Below are 20,870 nucleotides of genomic sequence, written 5' to 3' on the forward strand. Positions count from 1 at the left end.
ACCATTTGTGTGCTTATGCAAACAGTTCTTAATGTGAAAAATTAGATTTTAAAGTATGAGGTTTAACTCAATAAATAAGTTAAACTCCTTTCTTAAAAGGAGGAACATGGACAGGGAAGAACTGGCCAGCTGAGTTGGGGAGGGAAGCCAAGTGCTGGCAAAGATTGGAGGGGACACGGGAGGGATGGAGCTGTGGGATCCACATTGGAAACATGCAGTTGCTCTGAAAAGCCCTTGTCTGTCACAATTCCCAGCAGCCAGGACTGAAGAAGTTTGAATGGCTTTATTGGCTGTTTTTACTCCCCTCCTCTCTCCTCCTTGCCTTGCCACTCAATTTGTTATTTTATGGTCCTGTGTACAGTTCGAGAAAAACAGACACTCTGAAAAAAATCAAAACTTCCAAAATTCTAGACTCCGAGGACATTTTTTCCACATTTTTGTTCTTAGGGAAAAGAAGGACTGTCAATCTTAGATATTCTCATGTCTGATATTTATTAGGAAAAGGAAAGCTTTTAATTAAAAAAAAAAAAAAAAAAGGTGCTGAACAAAAACTCCTTAAATTTTAAAGGACTCCTGCAAAATCTAGAGCAGACTGCCAGAGATGGAGTGTGGGTTGTCCTGCAGGGACAGACTGTCACCACGGTGTGTCCTTCCCTCTTTCTGCCAGAAGCAGGGAGCAGGGGAGGCTTTTCTGCACCCGCAGCTGACTTGGAGCATCTCCTGCTATGTACAGCAGCTCCTGTGGCCAAGAAATTTTATGGGGCAATGGCTTGGCTGGGTTTTTATCCTTTCTGTAAACCCAAGACAGGAAATATGCAAAGCAAGATGCACATGTGCATCTTCTTTGATATCCACAGGGAACACTCTTGCCTTCTGCCTGGTGCAAGAGGTGTTGGCATGAGAGAGATGATATTGCAAAGCCCTCAGCTGTCTCCTCAGTCAGCTTTTGAAGAAATCTGGAAGATAGACATGATTTTGTCTGCAATTTTAGCATGATCCCAGTTATTTACACTGCTTTCCACAGCAAAGATGGGCAGTGTGCTAACTTATTTTTGATCACTGGCTCTGAAGCATCTTTTGACTGGCCCACCTTTTCCATGTGGGAAAAACAAAATCAATCTATGGAAAAAGAGAGGATTCAGCACCTATCCACTGCTTTACCCACTATTTAAAAATCTTCATCCACTCTAGAGGATAGCAATAAATCAGAGCCAAAGCCTTACTCATCCTAGTGCTAAACAAGGAGCTCCTGCAGTGATTAAAGCCAACCTGTCAGTGCAGTTATTCTGAGCTAACGTCACTCAGGGTGATTCATCCACCTTGAGCAGCTTTGGGAGTTGTGTTTGTGCTGAGTTTGGAGCTCTCCCTTCTAGCAGGGGTAACAAGCCAACTTTCAGGAGTGTTGTATGATTAAGTGTCAGAGCTGATCACTGCTTGTACCCCTTCTGTCACAGACCTCTGTCCTCTGCTTTAGTTTGCAGTGGAGAATTGGCCAGAATTGTACATTGTTAAATTGTACATTGTTAGAAACATCCACCTGTGGAAGCATCAGCTTTGTCTCCAGTATCCCTGTCCATGTGACCTGTTATGATGATGTTCTTCCAAAGACTTCCAAATAGCTGAACATAACCTGCTAGATTTAGCTGAAAAAAAGATTCTTCCCTACTCTGTGTAAAATAGATGGTAGATCTCTGATATCTGTTTAAGGAGAAACTCTTATCTGCAATATGAATACTGGAGTTGGTTGTGTTGCACCACAGTAAGAGATCAGAGCCAGGAGAATTCCTAAAATCTCACTTGTGAAGTGACTTAGGATTCAAACGGCTTGTGCTCTGATGATAATTCATGCCCTTCCCCACTGCTTGCCATCAGGATTTAAATCAAATAGTCCAGGGACACAGTAACTATTACTGTTGCTGATGATGGCAGTGAATTCAAGGATCCTTGGGGAATTGCGGTTGTCCACTTTGACCTGCGGTGTAAAACAAGCCAAAGAATTTGACCTTGCTATTTTTATATTATTTCCTACCAAGTACAGGAACTATCAAAGACATTAATCTGGGACTGAGCCGTGAGCACATCTTTTAGAAAGGCATCCAATCTTGATTTCAGATTCCAAGTGATGATAGAATTACAACACCCAGGAGAAGTTACTCTCATTTGTTAAAAAAAAGTGTTTCCTACTTGAGCAAGATGAGCTTCAGCTTCCAGTCAGGAGTTCTGCGTGTCGTGTGTGCTACATTGCACATCCCTCTAGGAGCACTAGGATCCCACTCTTGTCTGGGTTTTCTAGAATGTGAAAGAAAATGATTGGCATTTGTCTTAGGAAAAATCTTAGTGAACTCTAAACGTTTCAGAAAAAAATCACTGTTGATACTGGATTTGGTTTTTTTTAATTGTCTTTCAAAATACTTTTTTTTAAAGCATGTGATTAAACCCCTCCATGAAATATCAAATAAAATATGTACTTTTATATGAGAAAGCTATACTGAGAAATTACAAATTCTGAAGCAAAAAGCATCCAATATTTTTAGCTGTGCTGAAACCCTTCCAATATTAAACACATTCAAATTGCCTGCTTATCTATCACAACTTTAAATTCTAAAGTCCTAGTACAAAAGGATTCCCTTATGAAGCTAGTGCTTATATGTGTACTTTATATAAAAAGACAGGAGAGAATTTCTTTGTGCACTATGAACACTGGTGATTTGTACAGCTTTAAATGATGTAGAAAAGTCTCAGAAATTTTAAAAACATGAGAACTGATGAAAAAGTTTCTGTTTCCCTCAGCAGTGATTTTATTTGGAGTTTCTGTACTTAGAGCATCCTTTTCATACTTCTCTATCTGTAAACAGCCTCCAGATATTCATTTCTGAAAGTGCCCTCTAACACCCAAAAGATTTAATTAGTGTGATGAAGTAAAGCCCAATATTCATATGGGCTTTTCATATGAGAAAGCAGCGGACTAGAAAGTGGGTGTTGGTAAAATACAGATGCAAAACCCAGACATTTTCCTGTTTTGTTCTGCTGTTGGATTTTCAGAAATTATTTTTCTAGCCATTTCCTTGCCCATTATTCTTAATAAAGATTTTACTGGGTTATGGACTATTTATTTTGGGCCACATAAAAGGTGTTAAGATATTTCCTCTGGAATTTAAAGGGTTTTGTTTGGTTTTTTTTTTTCCTGAGGGGAGGTATGTTATTCTGCACCAAGAGGGAAGTCTGACGGGGAATAGCTTACAAATAATTAATTCGAGGAAAGCTAAAATATTGTTTATTCTTTGATTGTCTCCTGGGAGAGGGTAGGCAAAAATAAATCAAAACATTCTGCTCAGTGGATTCCGACTTTTATGGATTTCCCATTGGTAATGTTCCACTCACTATGGTTAAGGACTTTATGTAATGAAGTATGTTAATGTATATATGGGAAAGCTTTAGGCCAGCAAGGTTTGCTTGATCCTGGACCAGTAAACACAAGGCTTTCTGTTTAAGTCATTGGTGCCAGCCACCCCTTTTAGGCTGTCTATTGAACTTCCACTGCAGCAGCCTCACTGAAGCTGTACCTGCCAGCTTGTGACTAAAGAAAGCAGAGATCACACACTGTAGACTTAAACCACAAAAAGGAGAGACTTCATGGCTGCTCCTGCTGCTCTTTACTTCTCCCACCTTACCAAAAGGGAGCAAGTGGAAGGGAGGAGGGGAGAGAAGCCATGTGGGGTGTGCACCACCTTGTGTGATGGGCTGCTTTGCTTTTATGGGTGAGGGAATGAAGGGAAAAACCCCAGAGATAATGCCCTCTAAATAGCTGGTTCTTCCTGGCAGGTGTATAACCCACTGTCCAGAATCCCTCCAGTGTCAGCTGAATTCCTCCTGTTCATATTCCAAAGAAAACTACTGCAGTTGTCTTCAGCTGTTGCCTCTGTTGGTGGTCCTTGTAGAGAAGCCAAGGGCTGGGGGGAGTAAAGTCTTGTAGTTGGGAAATAGGTTGGAATTTTTGGACTCTTGTCCTGTCTGTGCCATTAAATCCTGATGTGTATTGTACACATCAAATAGAAATGTAAATACAGTTGTATAAATAAAAGCACGTGGAAATAGTGTAGGTGTGCTATGAAGAGTGCAAAGAGCTCAGAGCGTCTTCCTCCTGATCTAACACCGAGGTACACACATTTCATTTGGGGTTCATTGGGAAGTTGGAGGAAGGCACAAATCATCCATGTTATGAAACCTTGAGGATGCCATGGCCACAGTTTCTGAAGGGGGAAGGTGACTAATACTGCTGAAGATCCAAATCCAAGCACTCTTCCTTATTGGGGTTGTTAATGCCTTTGCCAGCTGCTAGGGCTGATGTTGCCAGTGTGTTAGCACAGTTATGTATAGAGGGATTTCTTTCCCTGCCAGGTCAAGGTTCCTTGAGTCTTTCCTTTTCCTTTATCTCTCCCTCAACTGTATTTGTGCGATGAAAGCATTTTTCTGGGAATCATCAGCAGCCACACTTCTTTGTAATCTTCCAAGTCTTGCTCATCTGTATTGTTTTGTAAGCTTTATGCAAAGTTTCAAATATTTTGAGGTATCCCTGGATTGTTGATGTAAATCCTCTTGGAGAAGGATTTCACAACAAACAGGGAAGTGTTTTCCCTTCACCTCTTTCTTCTGGGTCCCTTAAGGCAAAATTCCTCATGGGGAAATAGGACTAAGTATTTCCTTTTATTTTTGTTCATTTTGCCAATTGTTGATATTTGAGGAGTGATGTAGGGAGAGTAGGTCCCTAATGAAATGCAGGGAAGATCCCCGAGGAGGGCACTGCAATTCCATTGTGGATGTATCTGGTGGCAAACACAGTGAGTATCTGCACTGTGAAAAGGGCTCCAGGGCATTACTGAAGCTTATAATATTAGAACCTTTACATAACCTGAAGATTTTCAAAGACAATGCCTTTTTCCAAAACAAAATTACAGATTTTCCCAGAACAGTTCACAGAATTTTTTCCTTGCTCCAGTGTTAATTCTATACTGTAGTGATGTCAGATCACTTTGTATTTTCTTTAAGAGACTCTTAATCTTTTCCCAGTTCCAAGAGCCGTATATTACTATTTCACACGCTCCTCTTTGAACCTACAGCACAGAAAATTAAAGTGTAAATATGCATGTGAACCACCCAAAAGTCATAATAAGATTATATGAATGCCTGCAACCACACAGCAGGAACAATGGGGTTGCACAATTCATCTGCTCCGCCACTTCTGAATTTTAATGAGGGATAGTCAGTACATGCTGATACTCCTAGAGCTACCCTGGAGCCAGAATGGTGATTTAAGATGCCAGTGACACAGTGTGTAGGTGAGCCTTAGGTGTAGCATGCCTTGGAGAGTAAAGCACGATATAGCAGGCTAAAAACACCTGATTAAATGAGAGTGAGGAATGGGACTGTGAGGGGAGAGGATCACAGAAAATTGCCAGTCACCTGAGCTGCTTTCATCGGCTGTCAAGCTCCTGTTGCAGAAAAGACAATACCAAACACTGATAGGAATAATAGGAATAACCTAAATAAAGAACATATGCTGTCATGAATCACAAATCTCATGCTGCAGGGTTTAAAGCGATCCCTTAAATATCAGGGATTAAGAGGAGAATTTAGCGTGTTCCCTCTTTCCCATGCCAGAGTTTGTTTTCACCTTCTTTCTAATACTCCTGCTAACTTTGGAGCACCTGGGAGCCACTTGGAAAAGCCTTGGCAGGAGGTGTATCTCTCCAAGTATGCACTTTTCAGATAGGAAGATCTCCCTGTTGTGTGCAGCTAATCTAAGAATAAGCATTGCTCAGGGCAAGTCTCTTTTCAGGCGGGCTGGCTGTGTTCCTGCTGCACACCATGGGGGCTGCAGCTCCCCCGGGCCCCTGGAGCTCTTACACATGTTTGGAAGAATGCACATGTGCTCCACAGTGAAAAACATTTCAAATAATGGGAAAGGTGTGCTGCGGCCTGGGAGGATGTGTTTGTGTAGCGTGGTGTCAAGTAGAAGTAGGATACAACCTGGGAGGACAGTGTCCTGGGATGTGGGGGACAGCCGGGGTCAAACCTGCCCTGCTCGTGCTTAGGGAGAGATCCTGAGCCATTGCAGGAACCACAGCAGAGATTCACCTCCTGGGGAACCTGTGGATTCATTACAAATGAGATTTTCAGCTGTTGTGTAACACAGATAATTGTGTGTTGTAATTTTGCCTATTATTGGAAACACTCTTACTGTGAGTTTGTGTTTGGGCTTACAGGCTGTTTCATAGTGCAGGAGGAGGAATTATTTTTACCAGAAGCCAAATCTTTCCTTCTTCATCTCACCAAGCTCCTTGTGAGCAGATCCAAGGCAGAGATGTGGCCACAGCACATGTTCCCCTAATTTTCTCAATTATAGTTTCAATTTAGTTTCTCACTAAATTATAATTACTATACAATATTTCCCTTGGAATAATAGCTCAGGTTTATTTGGGAATTTTATTTTGCTGATACCAGGCCATGATATCTCACTAAAGCTGTGTGTTCTTCCTTAATTACATCTTTTCTAGAAGACAAAAATTTAACTTTTTGAGGCCAGTTGATTGGCTTCTAATATCACGTCCTGTGTACTGGAGCTTGTTAGATATCGTCACCTTGTTCTTGTAATACCATGCCAGGATATATTTTTTACCCATTTAGATGTGTGTAGCCATACTCACCTGTCCTTTCCAATTGTTTTAACTGAAACAACAGCGGTATGTAGGAATTGTCCTTGTCAGATGTTCTAAGCTAAGTAAAGCACAGAAAATTGGAGTGGAAAGCTCCTGCCCCAAAGCTCTACCCAGGACTTAGAGAAGATCATACATCCGTGCTCTGCCTTGTCCTGTCACGTTTTGTAGTCCTGACCAGGGATTGGTGTGCTCTGTTAACCAAAAACAGCACAAAAAGGGTGTTTCTCATCCTGATGGTGCTGCCTACTGTGTGATTTATAGAATGTGTTATGTTCTGATGAGATGTCCCCTGTCATGTCACAGTGTACAGACCGTCAAGCACGGTCTGTACACTGTGTGAACATTTTTGAGATGTGAAACACTTGAGTAAATGTCTCTTGGGTTTTTGGCGAATTAGACAGGACAAACAATTCCTTAGTTCATCTAGTCCAAATTTGCCATTCTTTTTTTTTTTTTTTTCCTGGTAAGAAAATGTCAGCCCTTTTCTAAATACTAAAGACAGACCTAAATCTAAGGCACAGTTGACTTAAAGTTTTAAAACTACTTGATCCTTTCTTACAGACTATTGGGTTATTTATGAGGTTGCGTGAAGATTCCTTTTAATTGATCCTGAAAGGGAAAACTTTTGACTTGGTATTTTGTGGATAAACCCAACAAAAGGAAAGTTCTTCTAATCACAGTCAGTGTGTGCATCCAGCTTTCTTGGGGTTAGAAGCTGCATTTCTGAAACACATCTTACCATTGGGAAAGGAAGGAAGGAAAAATCCTGGTGTAAGTACAGCCACGCCCCTGAATTGATTATCCTTGTAGGATTTGCTCATCCTATTTTGGCTGTGTTATAAAACTCAGTAGGAGCCACTCCAGCTCGAGGACATCATTCCCACGTCAAGCAGCCCATGATGTCACGAGGAATTCCTTGTCGTAAGAGACGTCCCCCCGAGGAGAGTGTTTGCTCAGCTGGAGAAGGGCCATCCACCCACACACTCTGTCTCCACCCAGCTACTCCATCCAAGTAACCAAACCGAGGGAGTGCTTTGGCTAATGGAGTGAGTAGGAGTGATGCCATGCCAATACAATGGTGTGTCTGCTGTAGACTGTTCTTGATTTGCATTTGATTGTTTGCAGTCCTACCCATCTGTAGCCAAAGGGAAGAAGTGATAACCTGTCATGTTATATAAAAACACGTTTGGAAAAAAGTGGAGTAATGCAAGATAAATAATGTGTGCTCCCTGGGTCTCTTCTTCCCAAGCAGTCCCAAACTTGTCCCACAAGCTGCTGGTTTCTCTATTACTGAAGGGTTTCTTTCTAGATAGTTTCCATCTGGAAAAAAAAGGGGAAAAGGAAAAGAAAATCAAGGCAATTTGAGTGAATAAAAGCACAGCCTACTACAATTTGAAAAACTAGTAAATAAGTGGAGCTTGAACACAAGCAAATGGACAGGAAAGCAAAAGGGGCAGTGGCATCAGTCACTCAGCAGCTGGACAAAGACTCTGCTCAGCTGAGACAGTAATGGACCATCTCTGTCTCCTCCCATGTTTCTGTGGTGCTCTGACACTGAAAATTTGAGCTGGAAACAGTAAATAATAGTGTCATGTGACTTAAGAAGATCCCCTCTCTTGTTCAACACGTCTTTTGTTCTTCCATGGCTGATTGTCAATTGTTTAAGTTATGCAACAGAATTAACCCACAGAAATAGCTTATAGTGAAATCTTGCTGGCTGTGTTCAAGCATGTTTTGTTAGGATGTTATAGTAAGTTTTCTCATTGTGTGTACAACGTGGGCTCAGAGGGAGAGGGCTTTCCATACTGTAAATGCAGAAATGCAGAAATACAGGCTGGAGAAGCCCTTAACAGGGTAATACAGGATACAGGATGAAATACTCCCACACCTTAAAACAACCTGTAAGAGTCATATGCTTTTAGGTGAGGTAAGTAGTAAGAGGGTCAGTCAAAGTGGAAAGGGTAGAAAGTCTTGACTTCAGTCTGGGAAATGGGAGCCAAACCTCACTCAAAAGTAAATAGTTGCAGATCCAACTTACTACTTGAGCTGTCCCTCTGTTTTGGACTGAGCTCACTTTACTAACAAGCTTGAAAGCATGAATGCTTCTTCCCTCTGAATAGAGATCATGGTTTATTGTGCCAGCCAAAGGACCTCATTCTCCTTGGGGATACCCTGAGTGAGTCTTTTGGGTTGAGAGATTTTCTCTAGTGAATCTTTTCCAGCATGGTTTCCTTTAGTCATCCTTCCCGCTCTCCATGAGCTGCCTCCCTGCTGTCCCAGCAGGGCAGTGATGAAGGTGGAGACACACAAAGCTGCACTGCTCAAAGTCCCGGTTCTTCAGACGCACTTGTGTCCTCCCCAGGGTATTCCATGGTGGCTGGACTGTTAAAGCTGCCTCTGGTGTCAGATCTGCAAAATACTGATTAATAGGAAGGTGTGGCTACTTGAATTGGTGTTTGCCCAGGTGAATGAGCTCAGCCCATCATTTGAACATGTTCCAGTCCTATTGGTACATGGTATCACCATGTTAATGCTGCCTGCAATCCAAGCAGATCCATGTGCTTGTGTCCATGTTCATAACATAGAATCATAGAAAGTCTTGGGTTGGAAGGGACCTTAAAGATCATCTTGTTCCAACCGTCTGCCATGGACAGGGACAACTTTCTCTAAACCACATTGCTCAGACCTCCATCCAGCCTGGCCTTGAACAATTTCAGGGATCCAGGGGCAGCCACAGCTTCTCTGGGCAACCTGTGCCAAGGCCTCACCACCCTTAGAGTAAAGAGTTTTTTCCGTGTTTAGGATGCCTTGAACTGCTGCTCTGGTGTCAGCTCATTCGGCTTTGGTTTGAAGTATCAGGTTTCTAATCCTCAGGTCTGAGAAGAAGAGCATGAAAATGCAATTTACTTGTAACTGCTACAGAGATACACAGGCCATTCTCACTTGACTTGGTAAACTGTGTGGCCTGATGGCAAAATTCCCTGCGTGGCCATTCTGGCTCTAAAATCCACACAGGGAGTTCTGCCTTTAGCTTGACCTCCTCCAAATGACCTGAGCTAAACCAAACCCTGCTCCTGATGCAGTAAGAAGTTCATCAGATTTCCATCAAGATTGTCGTAACAGTCTAAATTTACACCTCTGCAACTGAGTTCTGCAGATGCCCTGTGTGCATTTAGATAGTTTGAAAGCATAGCCATAGGTGTGGGATTGTCCTCTCCATGAGAAATGGGTGTTGGCTTCAAAATCCACTGCTCTTGGGGCCATGCCAAGGCAGTCCTAACGGAGAACCAGGTGTGCAGGTGTGGATGAGCAAACCTATGTGCGTGTGGAAAGACTTAAAGCTGAAAATAGGGATGGGCAAAGAATGCAAGTAACCGTGGAAAAAGAATTTTGCTTTTGCTTTGTTCAGAGTGAAACCTCACAAATTGGAGAATTTCCACCAAATAATTCCCTGAGAATAAAAACATGACTGGTCGGGAGGTGCTTTGATTTTTCCTGTTGAAAATGGTGATAGTTTTTTACACCGTAATATGGAATACAAAACTATTTCCAAATTCCTAGGTATCCCACAGTCTGTCTTTTCTTACACACCTCAGTGAAATGTACGTGACACCAAACCTAAACTTTCTGGTAGACCTCTTCTTCTTTGATTGCAACTTCTTTCTAGAGGGAGAAAAGGCTCCCTTGGCTCTTCTGCCCACAAGGGGAAAAAGGGAACAAGGGACCGGCTTCAGCCCTGGGTAGGAGAGGGGGCTGCACGTGTCCTGTGTGCCCCAGCAAAGGCAGAATAGGGAATAACCCACCAGAGCTGGCACTTGGCTTCTCCTACCTGTGGAGGAGGCCTCTTCCCAACAGAGGGAGGCAGAAGATAGACAGCAGGAGCTATTGCTTCAGTGGGAAAGAAGATGTGTGTGGGTGTATAATGAGGGGACTTTACAAATAATTCCTTGGTGATTATTCATTTTACAAAGGGATGATCAGTTGCCCTAGAGATATGCCATGGAGTACTTAATTTCTAGAGAAGTTTGGAGAATGCAGGATTTTAATTCCAGTGCTTTTTGTTTCCTGCCCAAGGGCAAAAATCATTTTCCTAATCTGTCCTGGGGATTGTGCTGTGTCCAACTGCTGGTTGTGTGCACAGCCCATTTTGAAATACAACTTTTTGTTTGGAAACTGAAATTGTTCCAAGTAATAATACCTTCCTTTCAGATTCTCATTTTTCAGAAGTGACCCACCCTCTATTGAATATTAAAGCTTGATAACCATAGTTTTGCAGATAACATGCAATGAGCTGCCAGTATTGCTTTGGGACTAAATCAGGAAACCACTGGCTGGTGTTATGAAGGAATCAGTTATCCAAAGGGGATCATCTATGCTTGGAATCTTTTTGAATAAGAATGTGTGTTAGAGATGACCTTTTTTGAAGATGTCCCAGGTTAATACTGAAATGAGCATAGATTTAAAGAACAGATCAAAACACCTCCATTTCCAGGTCAAGAAGAACTGTGATTCAGTCCAGAGTAAATTAAACTCACGCACTTATGTGAAATCCGCAGTAAAGGAGGTTTATAGTGGAAACATTGACTGACCTTTAATAGGAGCAGCGAGGCCAGCACTGCTGTAACACCAATTGGAAATAAGAGGCTATACAGGCAAGGGCAAGGCCTTTTCCTTAATCTGGCCTGAACATTTGGAGAGAAAATCCCAGAGCAATTAACTGACTCTCATCTTTTTTTCCATTAATTGGGTACAGCACAGTACTCTGAAGCTGACAGAAATAACTGCTGTGATATTAGCACAAGTCTAAGCATTGCCAAAAGCCATTTTATTTCGAAGCTCTCTGAATTACAGTATAATTTCCTCTATTGCTTACCTAAGAGAGCAGGAAGTTGGCCATCCATCTGCTCAGCAAAAGGCTCCGAGCTTTATATGACATAAAGCTTTATTTCTCCTATCTGTGGGAAAATGAAGTCAGGGCACTTCCAACTCGGATGAGGATATGGGATGCTAGAATAATCTTAAAAAGATCACTCTTATCCGGTTTTTACAGGGCCCTGGCTGCTACTGCAAGCTTCTCCTGGAGACTGAATAGCTGGGTCATAAACATCCAGCTCCTGGATCTTCTTGCTCTACCCCACCTCTGCCCTTTCAGGCAGGCACTTTCTTTCCTTCCTCTCTGATGTGTGGATGATGTGAGGAGGCAGTGACAAACTGGGGGAAACAGTGTGATGCCGTAGAGGTCTCACATGGCAGGATAATTTGAACTTTGTCTAGGAACCCACAGCTCAGATCTTTGTTGTATTCCTGGCACACTCTGGAGTGTGTGATGCTGCAGGAAATACAAAAACAGTACCATTCCTGGACAAGCCCAGGCTCCTGAAGACTCTTGTCTCCTGCTTGGTGGCTGCTGCTCCCTTGCAAATAACACTCCTGTTCCCTGATGATGGGGAACTTCAGCATTTTGGGATTGGTGTTCCTGGTGACAATTGAAAGGCAATGTATGTTTCCACAGCAGAGTTTTCTCCTTTTCTGGAATCTGTGGGGCTGTTTCACTCATCTGCATGTTTAATATTGTTAGTGACCTGCACCTAAGCCTCTCAGGTGATTCTAATGCCACTCATTCATTTTTTTCCCCCAAGAAAATAAAACGCTGTGTAGCAGGTCCCATTCCCAGGACCAAACCCAGAAGTGAATATAAGTGAGTTCAAACAAGTTGAAATTCAGAGGCTGTTGGGATTAGTGCAGTCCTCTGCTTTACTTGAAGATTTTTCAATTATATACCCAACATGTGTACTCCCTGAACTCCTAAACTTGTAAAGTTACACTCCTTTCGATTCTGGGCCTAATTAAAAGGTTCTGTGTACATTATATTCATCTGTTGCATTCATTTCTACTTCCTGTGGCTATTTCTGTACCAAAAGCTTCAAAGATATGAGATGGACTGTCCTCTTCTCTAAAACAATTTATCCTTCTTTTTGGTTTTGTGCAGTATTTAAATTCCCATAGATGTTGGTCTAGTGCTTGGCTATAGAGGATTTTAAGTTTACTATTGTCTGAAAGTCATAATGCTGGTGCAAAGGGAAGCTTATTGCTGTAACCATGGAGTCGATTCATTGTTATTTTAGCAAAGAATTCTTGATGTAAGAGAGATTTTTTTTCAAGCAGATTAAGCGCTGCATCTCAGCCATTTGTCCTCCCACATCATCTCTTTCCATCAAGAAAATTTAAGCCCTTGACAGGAGTAAAATATTATGAGGGTTTTGTAAAAGGCAAAAATTAGAGAAGTCTGGACTGCTTGTGTTGCAAAATACTTGAATGTTACACCAAATATTTGGATCTCAATTGTTTTCTTGATAGAAAATGAATTGAGAATCCAATGGCATGAAATTTACGCCTAACAAGAAAAACAGCTGCTTACATTTTCAAACTTGCTTCCTGATTTTGCATGTTTTCACTGTTGCTTGGCCATTCTGCTGGCTGTCAGGATGTGGTGCTCAGTAGCAGCTGCTTCTTGAGACTCAGAACCTTTTAGTTTGGATATACAGGGTGCCAAACGAGATATTCTATCTTCAGTAATTTTTGCAATATTTTTCAGGTATTTTATCTAATCATTTAGACCTGGTATCAACTTTTCTTTCTTTTCTTTTCTTGTGGGTGCTTGAGTATCTTTAAGATAAGACTCCATTGCCAAAGGACCCATTAATTGTGTAAATGCGATATATTACCATAAAACACATGGTAGTTAGAGGTAGGTGTATGGCAGAGAAAAAGTCTTGGTTTCTTACTGGGTTTATATGTATATACATAAACATCTCTTTATAAAAAAATCTCTGATTTAAGTTTTCCAAAGTCACAAGCTACATTTGTATTTTTCAGATCAACACTTTATGCACGAGCATCAACAATTTCTGTAACTTTGACTAGCAAGATATAAGGGTAGATGGAAATGATTTTGATTCCGTCAGAAGAGAATTTTTCTGGGCATTTCAACTTCTTGCCAGAATCAAGATACAGGAGTTTAAAATAAAAGCAAAACAAATTTAATTCTTCTGGCCACACGGTTCCGTTACACATTTAGAGCACAGCTTTAAAATATTCTATGGCCTGAACTCTTACTCTCTGCATTGCAGTTAAAATAAAGAAATAGTAAAAATAATTGCCTGGGCAGTAGTTTGCTCATTCAGACCCTTTGCTGTGCCAGTCCCTGTGGCAGCAGAGTTGTCATTCAGGTGCTGTCTGAGTGCTGAGTCTTTTTACATACAAGAAAAGTCATATCTGGAAAGGATTCACACAGCTCTAAACTGATTTGATGATAGAATCTCTCAGCTATGTTCAAGTGGGCTAAATGCAGAAGAGAAATCTGAAATAGGATCCAATGTTCACCTTAAAAGGTGCAAGGCAAAACTTCTGGTTCAATAAAACACATAGAAAGGTAATAATAGTATTTTCGTGCTTTCCTACACTTCTAATCCTGGATTGTTCATGAAAGTCATTGGTAGCCCAGTTCTCTGTATCTGCCTTTGCAGCTGGAAGAGTAGATGAATTGTCATGAATAAAATCAGGGATAATCCAAACTGAGTTCAAAACTGATCTGAGATTAAAGGAGAGTGGGCAATTCATTGTTAGCATTTTTGAGCACCTCTTAACTTTTTGACCTGGACATGATTGTACTGTTTCTTCAAAAAGCAGGAAGTGCAATATAAACCTCACATGAAGACCTCTTCCTTTGCGATTTCTAACCTAATTTTGTTGACAAACCACATGTATACATTCTGACTTGGAAATGTCAAAATGTTTATTTTCAGTCAAAATGTTTCAACAGTTCAAACTAAAAAAGAAGAAAAGATGTTCTGAACTTTTGATTCTATGGGGAAAAAACGCTCAGTGTTTGATCTCAATCTGAAATGAAAAATCATGATTTCCTGGGGTGACATCTTGAATTTTAATTTTGGCTTTTTAACAGCTCTATTTGATACTTCATTTTTTTGAGGGACGGTACTGTCCCCCAGTTGTGCACACTCAAATTTCTGCCAGCCTTTCAGTTTACACATCTGCTAAGTGTCGTGCAAATGGAGGTTAAACATGTCCTGTGGGGTGACCACTCAGCTTTGTGAACAGTCCCATAAATAACAGGCAGCTGAAAGGCTGGACTCAGCCTGACTGAGCATCTAACCAGAAACTGAGGTTTAAAAGATGCCAAAGAGTCTTAAAAACTAAAGCATGTGTTTAAGCTGATCTGATTTATACCTGTTTATAAAAGCTTTAACTTTGGTTATATTTATCCAGTTATTCTAAATTTACATTACCATAAATGAGACAAGGATTTGGCTGCCTTTTTTTTCTCCCCCTTGTTTAAACAAAAACTGTTCTATCTCCCTTCTGCTTGGGACAGGTCACAGTCTGACTTGATTAAACTGGTTGAGTTTGGACTGAGGGGAAATCTGTGTTTCCATGCCTGGGTACGTGGGGTATTTTAAGCAGTTTACCCATAGAAGCAACCCTCTTGAGCAACAGAGTGAAGTTTGGGATAATTAGATGGTGCTGAAGATCCTTCCTTTGGGATCACTCTGGCAAGCTGCATGTCAGTGTGGGTGATCAGGGCTACGCTGTCATAACAGCAGCAGGGATGTGTTAATTATGGCCTTTGGGTCTAATCTCCCTGGAAGGACATCTTGGCTTTGTAAAAACCTTTTCTGCAAATGCCCTGGGTTTTACATCTTGAACTCATCACTTGTGGCTGACGTCAAAGTGAGGAGAAGGCACCGGGCATTTAACACCGGGCTGGACGGGGAATACGGAGATGGCAAAAGAGGAAAGGCCTTTGCCTCTGAGGGAATGCTGCTCTAAACATTTAGGAAGGAAGGGCTGAGTTCCAGCAGGGTTTGTGAGGGATGGACAAGTCAGCTTTGGGCTCTGACTGATGCCTTCAAGAGATAGAGGCAATTGATTGCTGTCACGTTCATCTTAATTAATGAGCAGCAATGCCTCACTCACAGTGTCTGCTTGTGGACACCCGTTAATTCACTTACTCCCAGGGTTTGCTTTAGCAGATGGAAAAGGATTGTTTTACCATATTTTCAATGGCAATTCAAGGCTATTTTTATCTTTCTTTTGGCTTGCATGAAAGGAGTCTGCCACCTGTTTTTTGCAGGTTGTTTTCAGCACTGCAAGCCAGGTTAAAAATTGGCCTATTTAGTGCTTTATGGAAAATGTATTTGTTCTCTAGCACAAAATAAGGAAAGTATCCAGGGACAGTGCTGGCATCTGGCCCTCTGTCATTGTATGAACTCTGTCTCCAGAGAGCTGTTCTGGGGTCACCAGGATACCCACTGCTGGCAGTGCCATGGGCTCCATGGGCTGCTCCTGTCTCCTGGGTTTGACATGAAGTGCCAAAGAATGGGTGGGTTGGATTCTTTTTGCATGGCTCCATTCAGTACTGACTGAAAGGTGTGGGAGAGGAAGGAAGATTTAGCAAAAGACCTGGAGAGCTGTAATGACTTTTAGGAACATTAAACTTTTTAGGACAGCCTTTAACAGGGAGTTATTTTTGATCTCACAGGAGCAGCAGTGTCTGGTTTCAGAGTTTGCCATTCTGCACTCCTTATGTAAGATTGGAAACATCAGCACCAAGGCAGTCCAGTGGAAAGCTCTGTTTTGCCTCAGTTTGTTTCAGTCAGCGAGACCTAAGTTCATATCTCCTCCCACAGTCTCAGGTAGGTGTCCACCTTCTCCAGCTGCTCCTTAATATGCCACTAGAGAAATTTAAGAGCAAATAACCTTCAAAGACACTTGTGATGTTCCTGCCTGAATCAGGAGCTCTTATAGTCAGCTGAGAGGTTCACAGACTCTCTGAGACATTTTTAGACCCTTTTTCCTCTCCCAGCTCTCTTGCTCATTGATTTGGTGTTTTATATGACTGTATTTACAAGCACCTGACTCAGAGCTCCTTTTATTCATCACCAGGAACTCCACCAGAAGAGCTACATCAGAGCTCGGCAGTGGTGTTATTTATTCTGGCTTCTCTCAGGGTGACTTTCTGGGTGGGTTTTTTTGGTTTTGATTTTCTGCTATTCAATTGTTGGACTCTTTTCTCAATTTGTTCTTCTGGATCTACTGAAGAAATATGAGTGCTATATATCATGGGGCTTGGGCCCTCTTGCACTAATTAACTTGTAACTTCATCTTCAGTTTTGCTAAATTTGGTGCTTATTTTACTGTAAACACCCATTTGTTCCACAGGGTAGCAGAGCTCTCTGAACATCTGGGAATCATCATGTGTCATGAATGACATGATGTATCCTCACTGTTAGAGCAGCACAATGCTAGATCTGATGGATGGAAGAAATGTGTCAGGGGGAAGATTAATACACACTTGGTTTGTGACTTGTGACTCACTGGGTAAACTTTGTTCTCTCTTTGATGGTACAGATCCAAGATCTGAGTTTTCCTCTCCCATTTTGGTCCTGGTTTATAACATAGGCGCTTGCACTAATGAGACTGGAGCTTTTGCTATCTGGATCAGAACCCTTCACATCTGCCTGGACCAGCAGGTCTAAATAAATAATAAAGGTCCTCTATTTGTATGGCACAGTTGGCTCTCTCCTGGAGATGGTTTGCTACCCTTAGGCTGGATAACCAGTGAGAATTTGGTAATATTCTGTCCTTGCTGTGCCTTTGGAAGTGCACATGGTACAATATCCTCTCGGAATGTCTTCTGGATTAAAGTCAAACCCGTCTTAACAAAACAAAGCTATCAGTATTTGATTTCCTCATTAAAATTTCATACTGTAATCTCTGTAAAATATCTGTTTGTTTGTCAACCCTGCATTCCCATGCTGCAGCAACACTGTGGAAAGGTCCCTGGGAAGCAGCAGGATGGTATCTTAAGGGGAAGGTTGGAACTTCACATCCTAGCACATGTATGGATACAGGTGGTATTGTAAGAAGTGTATTTTTACAAGCATAATTTATACTGTAGGAAACAAAATACACAATTTCCAAGTGAAGAAGCACTTCAGACTCACCAGGCCTAGGCAGGTGTTTTTGCTGTTATCACTGATTGCTTGTAAATTGTACCATAAAACGGATTTATGGCACCTCCTACAAGAGCTATTCCCATGTATGGCCTTGGGAGAAAAACAGCCTGGAAGACTTGTGCTTCCATTGGCTCTCCTCTGCCCAGGACACCATGGGTCCAAAGAGAAAAGGAACTTTGTTCTTTTTCTGGCTAGCAAGAAGATATCAAGCTCCAAGTAGATCTTGTGGGGAAATAGATAAGGTAGTCAGGGAGAACCTACAAGGAGGGCTGGAAAAAAAGAGGTTCAGAGAAAGGCCTGGAGTTCCAGCAGTTTGTCCCCAGACTGGCTTGAGCAAGGGCTCCAGTCTGGCCAGAGGCAGCACCAGCAGCAATGAGACAAGTCAGTGCTGGGTCCCTGTACCTTTTATACAGAACAGAAATTAGGGACTGAGACACAATGCAAGGGCTGTGCAGGCCTCTCCAGGTGCAGAATTCATAAATTTCCTAGATAGAAGCTCTGAGAATCCGAAAATTACTGTCTTCAGTTATATTCTTGCTGGGGTTTTTTATTTCTTCTTTTTTTTTCCCCTTTTGTATCTTTTACCTGCTTTGATTTAATTTTTTAAAAGCAGATTTCCATTTCTAGAAGTGGCGTTCGCTCCACTTTCAGCATGCTGTCTGACTGTTCATTATTACATATTTGGTGAGCAGGGAAAAAAATGGAGAAATTATTAGAGGCTGCTCAGAGCTGGGGCTGTTGTGATGGTCACTAGAAGGGAAATGTGGCATTTTGTCCATGAAGTTTGTCAGAATGAGGCCAGAGACAAGTGAGCAATAATGACGCTCTTGAAACCAGTCTGCAGGTGCAGAGTGGTAAAATAAATAGGCAGGTGCAGAGAGTGAGTTTTTAATCAGAGTCTTGGCAGGGATCTGGCTCAGGGGCTGCCCTGTTTGGCTTCTGTGCAATTTTTCTGAGGAAATTCAGTGGCAAAGGACTCACATGCAAACTGCAGCTCGTGCTTGTGCACCACAGAAGCTTTGGGAGGCGTTCCTATTTTCTTTTCAAAGCACTATCCTCTTGGAAAACTGATGGCTTGTTCCTTGTAGCAGGAATAAATGAGCATGACTCTGTGTACTTCTGAGGATAGCTGACTGTGATCTATAGATGAATGTTCATGTCAGCATTCTCCAGAAATACTGCAACTTGAAAAAACACGTTTTCAGAGAAATTTGCTTTAGCAAGAGTTGTGATTTATTTTGGGCTCCTTACCAGGAAATATTTGAGCAGGTGAATCATAGAATCACAGAACGGTTTGCATTGGAAGGGACCTTAAAGATCATCCAGTTCCAGTCTCCTGCCATGGGCAGGGACACCTTCCACTGTCCCAGGTTGCTCCAAGCCCTGTCCAACTTGGCCTTGGACACTTCCAGGGATGGGGCAGCCACAGCTTCTCTGCGCAACAGCCCGGGCGTCAGCACCATTACAGGGAAGAATTTCTTTGTAGTATCGTATTTAAACCTGCCCTCTTTCAGTGTGAAGCCATTTTCCCCTTGTTCTGTCACTCCAGGCCCTTGTAAAATGTTTCTCTCCATCTTTCTTGTAGACTCCCTTCAGGTACTGGAAGGCTGCAATTGGATCAGTAACCTTCATGTTTCATTCAAGGATTATACAAAGTCCTAGCCAGCCTTGGAAATAATTGGAAAAAAATTCAATTTCAACATCACCAAATTCAGTGTTTTGTGTAACAAGTGCATACCAAATGAGGACAAAAAGTAAAAATACTGGTATCTTCTGTGCTCTGGGAAAAGTGAAGGGGAAATAAGTAGACAACAAGAAAAGATTGTGTCGTATCATGGGAGGTACAGGGAAGAAAAGCATACAACTAATCCAGAACTGCATTTTCTGTAAGGCATCTTTGTGTCTGAGGATGCACCTCTGATTCCTGAAGCGAAACAGCCTGTACTTCCTCCTGACCTCCCCAGAAGAGCTGTCCTACCACTTCCAGTCTTTTGTCTCAAGAATGTTAACCCTCTCTCTCCTCTCTCACCTTCCTGCTTTCACTCTGGGTAAAATACCAGTGTCAAACACAGAAAAATTTACTTTGAACCCAGGGCAATGAGGAAATGAAGATTAGCTCAAGCCATAAGCTTCTTTGACAAAAATCAGACCATACTGGAAAAAGCTGTGCCTATAGCTTGTGTGTTGGGCCAAAACTAACCATCCCAGCTCCTGGCTGAATTTCACTGACCACAGTCCAGACCTGGTGGCTGTGGTGAGCTTTCAGACAATAACTACTTTTAGCTATTACCAATCACAGAAATGTAATTAGTGACTGCTCATTTTAAGACAACTGCAAGTCACCTGTTGGCAGTTTGTAAGGAGAAACATGGTGAATTGCCCTATTCCTTTATTCAGCCCAATCTCCGCAGCCCTTCACAGTCGGCTGCCTTCAAACACCAAGCCTGGAGCCTCTGCTGCCACAGCAAGTTGTGTTTCTTGACCTGAAGGGCCAGAGGCAGGGCCTGCCAAGGTCAATGTGCAAAAACTTGTCGTGCATGCACCACTGTCACAAGCCCCTCTCTGGATCCTCTCCCTTTCCATCAGTTTTTTCCATGATTCCACAAGTTCTTGCTAGTGAAACTTCATAGTTCAGCTGTTCACAACTCCCTAAATATTGACTCACTACACTGCCTGGTGACCTGACTACTGTAGGGCTTTTAAACCAGATGTTTTCCCTCTATCCCTCACTTGTGAGCATTCTCAGCATCTTCCAAAGATGGATGTCATGATTGTTTGTGTGTCCTATAATTTTCACTCATCCAAGGGCTGATGCTGTGTCTTGCCATGGTGATTGTCTCAGGTAGAACCCCCCAGCTTGCTGTGAAGCAGCACCTGGTCCCAAAGCTTTCCCAGTGGCTACAAGACTGTCTTAGCTGGCAACCTGTCAGGAACTGGGGCGTGAACTCTCTCTGGGCTCCATTTAGCTTTGAGCAGGGTGTGCTGCAAGCTGGGGCAGACCCAGCGTGGGTATCTGATCGACACAGATCATCTGGAGCTCTCCACCCATCCATGTGGGCACAGAGCTCACCGCATGCCGCGCATGGGGGATTCTTGGAGCTGCTGTGGATCGGCCTCA

General features: G+C 42.2%; 1 long non-coding RNA gene across 4 annotated transcripts in view; it reads left to right on the forward strand.

The window, feature by feature from the left end:
• The first annotated feature begins 16,283 nt into the window (after window positions 1-16,283).
• Window positions 16,284-20,870, forward strand: part of LOC116441618 — a 158,345-nt gene continuing 153,758 nt past the window's right edge. For all 4 annotated transcript variants that reach the window (XR_004239181.1, XR_004239180.1, XR_004239182.1 and 1 more), the window contains exon 1: window positions 16,284-16,429. This is a non-coding gene — a long non-coding RNA (uncharacterized LOC116441618). The remainder of the gene's footprint in view (window positions 16,430-20,870) is intronic.

This window comes from Corvus moneduloides, chromosome 3, assembly GCF_009650955.1.
Source record: "Corvus moneduloides isolate bCorMon1 chromosome 3, bCorMon1.pri, whole genome shotgun sequence".
Lineage (NCBI taxonomy): Eukaryota > Metazoa > Chordata > Aves > Passeriformes > Corvidae > Corvus > Corvus moneduloides.